This window comes from Brienomyrus brachyistius, unplaced genomic scaffold, assembly GCF_023856365.1.
Source record: "Brienomyrus brachyistius isolate T26 unplaced genomic scaffold, BBRACH_0.4 scaffold41, whole genome shotgun sequence".
Taxonomy (NCBI): domain Eukaryota; kingdom Metazoa; phylum Chordata; class Actinopteri; order Osteoglossiformes; family Mormyridae; genus Brienomyrus; species Brienomyrus brachyistius.
The window spans coordinates 3,123,104-3,130,792 of NW_026042316.1; the positions used below are offsets into that span (position 1 = coordinate 3,123,104).

Consider the following 7,689-nt stretch of genomic DNA (forward strand, 5'->3'; position numbering starts at 1 on the left):
ATTATTCTATATTATTGCACCCAAATTGTTCATACTGACTAAATGTAATTACTGACATCCTGGACATACTGCTTTTTAGGTTTGGATTTAAAATGTTAGTAGACAAATTCATGCTGTCAATAACATCTCACTTGCTCACCCCCTTTTAGATAAAAATACCCTTTGTGGTTTTTCTAGTGAAGCAGAGGGCCTGAGCTGAGGACCTGACGGTTGTGTGGTTTTCGCTCACTGAGACGAGAGACACAAACACCCTGCTCTCAGTCGGTCAGTCTTCCTGTAAAATGTGGAGGTGAGACTGCTAGTGGAAAATTACTGACTGCAGCATCAACAACACATTTAAACAGCAGCACAAACAAAATGTTCCACAAATGCAGGACATCTGTATGCTTACAGCACACATCAGACACGCTGACCCTCAGCACTGAGCTCCTCCAGGCTCTGTGCTCTCCCCCTCCTCTTCAGTCTCTACACAAATCACTGCTGCTCCAGTGAAGATCCTGAATTTTGCAGGTGATACTACTACGTTTGCCATCATAACTGAAGGCGATGAGTCTGCCTACAGACTGGAAGTCGTACAGCTGACTATCCAGTTATGAACTTACATTATCCCAAATGTCCACATGCTTAAACTCCTCTCATCATCAGGGAGGAGCGTCCCTTGGCACTGTAGAGTAGATGGATGAGATAACAAGGCTGTCATCAATTTTATGTGACACCTCTCACCCTCCCAACAGACTATGGAGGCCCGGGGCAGCTCCTTCAGTAAGAGACTCAGACACCCGGCGTGTGACAGAACAGTACCGCAGGTCATTGGGCCCCACAGCAGTCAGGCTTTATAATCTGCACTCTGCTCATTGAACTTTTCCTCTGTTCACTGTCTTCTGATACAGTTTCTATCTGCTGCTGATCTGCAATATTGTTCCTCCTTATTCACTGATGTGCAGTGTTGCATTGAGCCAGTGCATTATTCCCCTGTGTGGCAGCTTCCTTTGGGAGGCTAATATCTTGCACATGAGCAATAATGTTACATGCAATAGGATTGTGTATAAGTTAAGGATTGTGCATAAGTTAATTTTAATATTCCTATAATATTCCTGTATGTAATATATTCTTATATTTTGTTTCTATTATTACCCTATATTTATAAATACATACATTTCTTTTACATTCATAATGATGTTGTTTGTTGTTTTGTGCCCCACTGCTCTTGTAACAAGCCTCAGTCTTGACTCTCCCTTTTAAGGTCTTGGCCTTAAATCACACTCGATATAGGTGGTGTCGTCCCCATCACCCTGACCAGGATACATGCTGTAAGATTAATGGATGGTGTTTATCTGTGTGATGAAAAAGAATGTGAATAAAACAAAAATGTACCATTATAAATGGGATCCCTAAGATGTGTGGTGGTTTCAGATGTGGACTGATGAGAATTTTGTTCTGTTGTGAAAGCTGTACATTCTGTTCCATGTACAGGGTAGTGATATGTAGCAATCATGTGCTCCAGTCAAATGTTCAGCTGCATGAATAATAATGGTGGCTTGTTTGGATAAAATAACTTAGGCTGAATACTTCAAAGCGTGACCTGGGTGAGGTAGAGAGGAAACAGGGTCTTACAAGCAGCAGGTATTGTTCTCTCTGTGTAGTTTTTACTCTTTGCAAAGTGAGCCCAGCACAGTGCAGTCAGTGGGTCAGTCTTCCTGAGCTGCATCTAACCAGTGGAAACATCTGCAGCACTGCAGAGAAGCACTCAGCAGACAAACAAACCAAAACAGCTTACAGCTGTATGTCACTTTTGGACAGAGGTGGACAAAGTACACAACTTCACTACTTGAGTTAAGTATAGATACTCCTCGTCAAATAATACTCAAAGCTTTTCAGTTAATTTTTTACTTCAGTTAAAGTACTGGAGTATTTGCATCTAAAAATACTTAAGTATTCAAAAGTACATTATGTTTTAAATGCAAGACATTTTTCAGAACCTAATGACTCCTGAACACCCCACTGAATACACTGACTGGCTTGTACATCTTGTAGAATAAAAAGCTTGTGGAATATGATACAATGACGATAGAAACACAACTGGCATAACAAAAGTACAGCCATTGTCATTTTCATCTTATTTAACACCCCCCACCCCACTCACACAAAAGAGCATGCTAGTGTTCCTACAGAGCCCTAGCAGTGTGTGTGTGAGTGTGTGTGCATGTGTGTGTCTGTGTGTGTATGTTTGTGTGTGTGTGTATGTGTGTGTATGTGTGTGCATGTGTGTGTATGTTTGTGTGTGTGTGCATGTGTGTGTTTCTGTGTCTGTGTTTGTGTGTGTTTGTGTGTGTGTCTATGTGTATGTATGTGTGTGTGTGTGTGTTTGTGTGTGTGTCTATGTGTGTGTATGTTTGTGTGTGTGTGTGTGTGTGCATGTGTGTTTGTGTGTATCTGTGTGTGTATGTTTGTGTGCGTGTGTGTGTGTGTGTCTATGTGTGTGTATGTTTGTGAGCCAAGTAACAGGACAGGGAGCAAGAAACAAAACTCCTCTTTCTTAATTATCCACATCGTTATTAACGACACAGGTATATATACAGGTACATGTATATACTCAAAAATACATACAGTACACAACATTAAATGAAAAACGTAATTTAAGAACACTTGAAATTTTCATTCAGTTTCTTTCATCTGTTTAATATAATCGATCAGTCCCTGTGCGTTTGCCCCAAACCATTCAGCATGGTACACAAGGGAGACAAGTAAGCATGTGTCACATCAAAGAACTGATTGCAACAACTCAGCCTTTCCACAACATTAAAGCCGCTTATTCCCCCCCATGCCATGAAGAAATAATCTCTGTGGCTCCCCTCTCCCCCTCCCTCAGCCCCCAGTCTGGCTTGAACATTTGCACTTCCAGTAAAAATGCGCCCCAAACACACTGACACCAAACTCCGTAAAATCCTGTGATTCAGTCTCAGAAGCACTGGCTCCCCTGCCCTCCTTCTGAACATTATTAAAGCTACACCCTGAACACTCTGTGTGACTGACATGAATGAGAAGCATCTTTATTCATAATCTCTGTAGCGGAGGTCAGAATACAGAGTGTCATTATTCCTGTCTTTCTTCTGTCTCCTGGGTTTTGGCTTCTTAAGGTTCAGGGCAGCGTAATTCAGTGTGTCCTCGTCATTGCACTGTGGAGACAAAGATGGCAGAATTGGATGGATCAAATTGGTTTGCTATTACTTATTTTCACAAATAGCACTTAAAATGCTGATCCCAGGATGGAAATCAGTCTGAGGTTCATTTGTTTTACTGACGATTTGTAATTTGAAATATTTATTACATACTTGCTTGCGTGACCATTCCACTTTTGATATATCACTGTTCTTTTCATCTGTTTAAAATATATAACACATCAATATATTATTTAATTTCACGCGGTATCATACAGTGGTCAGATAACATTCCGAATTTTCAAGCCATCAACATCCTTTTTGTCTCAAAAATGAAAGTAAAAATGACTTCTGTCAATTTAAGTGTGCATGTTTGGATATGTGTTATTTGTTCTCAGATATCATATATAATAAAATTGCTATAAAGGAGATCTTGGTAATAAAAGTTATTGATATGCAACTTATTGCAACATGTATATTTCAATAGATTTTGCAAAATATGAAAGATATAATACAAAAATGTTAATCTTACAGTAGAAAAAGGTTTATGTAAATAAGGTGAGATTTAATAATGGATTTTTAAACTGGGTTACCTGTGTCACGACCGCGGTCGGGCGAAGCAGCGATCGTGCGGGTCGGCAGGCGAGCAGGAACAGGCAAGTAGGCAAAGTCGGGAAATACTGGGGATTTATTCGTGGACAGGAAACAGATACGGGGAACATCTACTCACGCCAACGAACATCAATGACAGACAAGGAAAACTGGGGAGACCAGGACTTAAATACACAAGACTGATTGAAAGCAAACGGACACAGCTGGGTACGATCCGGGAAACACACGTGGGTAAGCAGGGGGCGTGGCACACAGGAGGAGCGGACGAGCCGGGCATGACAACCTGCAAGAGTGGTTTTAATATGAACATTTTATCTATCATAAAACAATTTTATATTTCTATAATTTGTGAAAATCTACATTTTGTCCTTCGTCTGAGTGCATAAAGCCGGGCAGCGTACCTGCACAGTGTGTACAGGTCAGTTTACATCTTATACAAATGAGAGCAACGTTCAGAATAATGCTGCAAGATAAAACTATCAGCAAGCCAGAGTGAAGAGGATCCAGCAGCTTCTGAAAGCCTGTAACAAAGAGATAGATTTCAGCATAATGATATAGAGACACATTTCCCATTTGCTTACATTACATTAGTTAAAGATAAAATCTATAATACATTACAGCAGTTGTTTTGTAAATAGTCCATTTTTAACATGAACTTCTAGTATTTTGCATTTTAACAATTTCTATTAATATTTGAAATAATTATTAAATTAACATCTGTGTAATTAAATTTAAGCACTTAAATTAGAAAATTCAATACATTAAAATAAGAAATAAATGTCTTAATAGCAGAATAAGCTAAATAAAACTTTGAAGCAGATGTACTCTCCACACTGGGTGCTACCATCTATATCCAGCTCTGTGCCGTTCCCAAACAGCATCTCCCCTCACTGGGTGTTACCATCTATATCCAGCTGTGTGCCGTTCCCAAACAGCATCTCCCCTCACTGGGTGTTACCATCTATATCCAGCTGTGTGCCGTTCCCAAACAGCATCTCCCCACACTGGGTGTTACCATCTATATCCAGCTGTGTTTCGTTCCCAAACAGCATCTCCCCTCACTGGGTGTTACCATCTATATCCAGCTGTGTGCCGTTCCCAAACAGCATCTCCCCACACATGGCCACGGCGCAGTAGTAAGTCCCAGCATCGGAGAGGCTGAGGTTCCCCTTGGGGAGGCTGTAGACGCAGCTCCGTGTAGGAGATCCAGCCTCAGGGCTCTTCTCACACTCATCACTGCTGTTTCCGTGGCTGTAAATGACTCCAGGAAGGGATTCTCCTGATCCATGTCTGAACCAGTAAACACTGTGTTCTCCTGCACAGCTCCCAGTCTCTATCGTACACTGCAGGCTCACAGAGTCTCCTGGCTGCAATGTGTCAGACACAGGCTGCTGTACCACTGTCCTGCTGTTGGAGTCTTTACCTGAAAAGCAAAATAGTCATGATGACAGCCCTTTGAGAATAACAATGGAAAATACAGATCCTCAAATCCTGAATCGATGTTCTTCTAGCCATCCAAGAAATCAGTAACTTCTTGGAGAACAGCTGACATTCTTTTCTCTTTTTATTGTATTACTGATTATTAGTATATATCCGGTAACACTATACATTAACTGCACCTACATAATACCTAAATAAAAATTATATGATAATAACAAACATTATAATCATATAATGTCTTGTATTAATGTATGAAGGTAGATGAATATAATTAATTTCAATTCAAAGAAATGACGTGTGTAAAGTGTACTTTATATTTTCATGATTTTCGTGACTTTACATTTGGTTTATGTTGCCCCTTTTCCACAGGAAGGTATTTATTGTTTTTGCATATTTAGCTCTTGATGTGTTTTGGTATTTTTGAGCATTTTGCTGTAGTACCTGCATGATTTAATTAAAGAGCCGAAGAGCTCTTTGCCCATTACTAGTTTGTCTATCTTTTAACATTAAAGAAAAAGTATACATAGTAAAAGGAATTACTTGGTTTGGTAGTTGCTCCTATTAATTTTCTTATGTGCACAAAAGTAAGTTTTTCCGTTCAACCATAGCACTACAGTGAAAAGCAAAACGTCATGGGAAATGCAATTATGCTTTATTCCAATACACATTGCTAATTTTTCATTATTATTACATTTATTCAGCATAATATCTTCAATATCTTCTGGCCTGAAATCTTTTCCTGCTACACTGAAGACTCTCTCAGCCTGTGCAGAGAAAGCTGCAGCCAAAGGGTTGTCGTCCTCTGATAAACATGGTTGGCTCAGGTATCAGTGACATTATGTGAAGCTTTCATGGCAGGAATAGGGTCTAGTTTGACTTTTGATGCAGGAAAAGTGTTTGGGACGTTTCTTAGGTTAGAAACTGCCGTCACTGCAGCCAACACTGACTTCTAAGGAGAGACACTCAGCTCTTCCTATGAGCAGATCCACCATGGTGCACAAAATGACAGTTTAATTATTATTTTAGGTGACACTTCAAATGTTGCATTATTTAATTCTGAATAAAACGACATTTTTATAACAATGACGTATAACAATGTTAATGTGTTTATGTATAACTCATATTTAAATAATAGACTGTATAGTTAAAAGCTACACCGACAGTACGTATATGAACTTGAATTTGAATCCAAACCCTTTTTCGTTCTTCTTCTTTAAATTCAAATATGAATTTCAATGCCACAACCTGTTTTCAACCACAATTCAAATTTAATTCAGATTAACAAAATGAACTGAAATTCTGAATTTTAGGATACGTATTTGAGAATTTCATTCTCAAATCATTTCTGATTGGTGCACATCCCTAGTTCATATGTTAAATCATGCATTTTTTTTCAGAGTGAATACACACTGACTGCTCAGATAAATAATGTCAAAAATAATTTTCTTTGGTTACTTAAGATTTTTGCACAGTCCTATACCATACATAACAACTCAAACATTTTATTTTTATGTTATTTGTTTTAAAGAGGCTGCCATGTGTAACATTAACATCTGTATAAAGAGAAGGTTAGGCGTTTTGGCTGACAGCAAGCAAAATGCAACAAATTGTATAATAATAATAATAATAATAATAATAATAATAATAATAATAATAATACCCCTCCTGGAGCCGACACCTTATCGTGGTGGAGGGGTTTGCGTGTTACAATGATCCCAGGAGCTATGTTGTCTGGGGCTTTATGCCCCTGGTAGGGTCACCCAAGGCAAACAGGTCCTTGGTGAGGAACCAGACGAAGTGCGGCTCAAAAACCCCTTATGATGAAGAAAATTTTGGAACCACGTTTTCCCTTGCCCGGACGCGGGTCACCGGGCCCCCTCCCTGGAGCCAGGCCTGGGGGTGGGGCTCGATGGCGAGCGCCTGGTGGCCAGGCCTACACCCATGGGGCCTGGTCAGGCGCAGCCCGAACAAGGCACGTGGGTCCCCCCTCCAATGGGCTCACCACCCATGGGAGGGGCCATAGGGGTCGGGTGCGAAGTGATCTGGGCGGCGGCCAAAGGCGGGGAGTGGGTGGAGGTGGGTTATTGTGTTGGAGGAGGGAGATGGTGAGGGTGGAGGTGGGCCATGGTGTGGGCGGAGGGGGGTTATTGTGTGGGAGGAGGAGGGAGATGGTGAGGGTGGAGGTGGGCCATGGTGTGGGCGGAAGTGAGAGATGCTGTGGGTGGAGGTGAGAGATGGTGCTGGTGAAAGTGAGAGATGCTGCAGGCGGAGGTGGGCCATGCTGCTGGGGGAGGTGAGAGATGGTATAGGTGCAGATGTGCTATGCATCCACTAGTATGCTGAGCCCCATATAGCTGGAACCACAACATTCCGGTGGAGGCAAAGGCGTCGTCAGACCCTCAAGTTTACAATGGTTCACCTACGACCAGCCGCAGAGGCACCAGAGCAGGGAGCCCCTGTGTTATTATCATACGATACT

The 7,689-nt window shown here is 41.1% G+C and overlaps 1 long non-coding RNA gene across 1 annotated transcript; it reads right to left on the reverse strand.

Annotated features, from left to right (window-relative positions):
• Positions 1-2,995: 2,995 nt before the first annotated feature.
• On the reverse strand, positions 2,996-4,049 carry LOC125722752 (uncharacterized). Its single transcript, XR_007386574.1, has 3 exons — positions 3,752-4,049; positions 3,333-3,379; positions 2,996-3,176 (listed from the first exon to the last, which is right to left on the reverse strand). It is a non-coding gene; the product is annotated as an uncharacterized LOC125722752 (long non-coding RNA).
• Between the last annotated feature and the right edge of the window lie 3,640 nt (positions 4,050-7,689).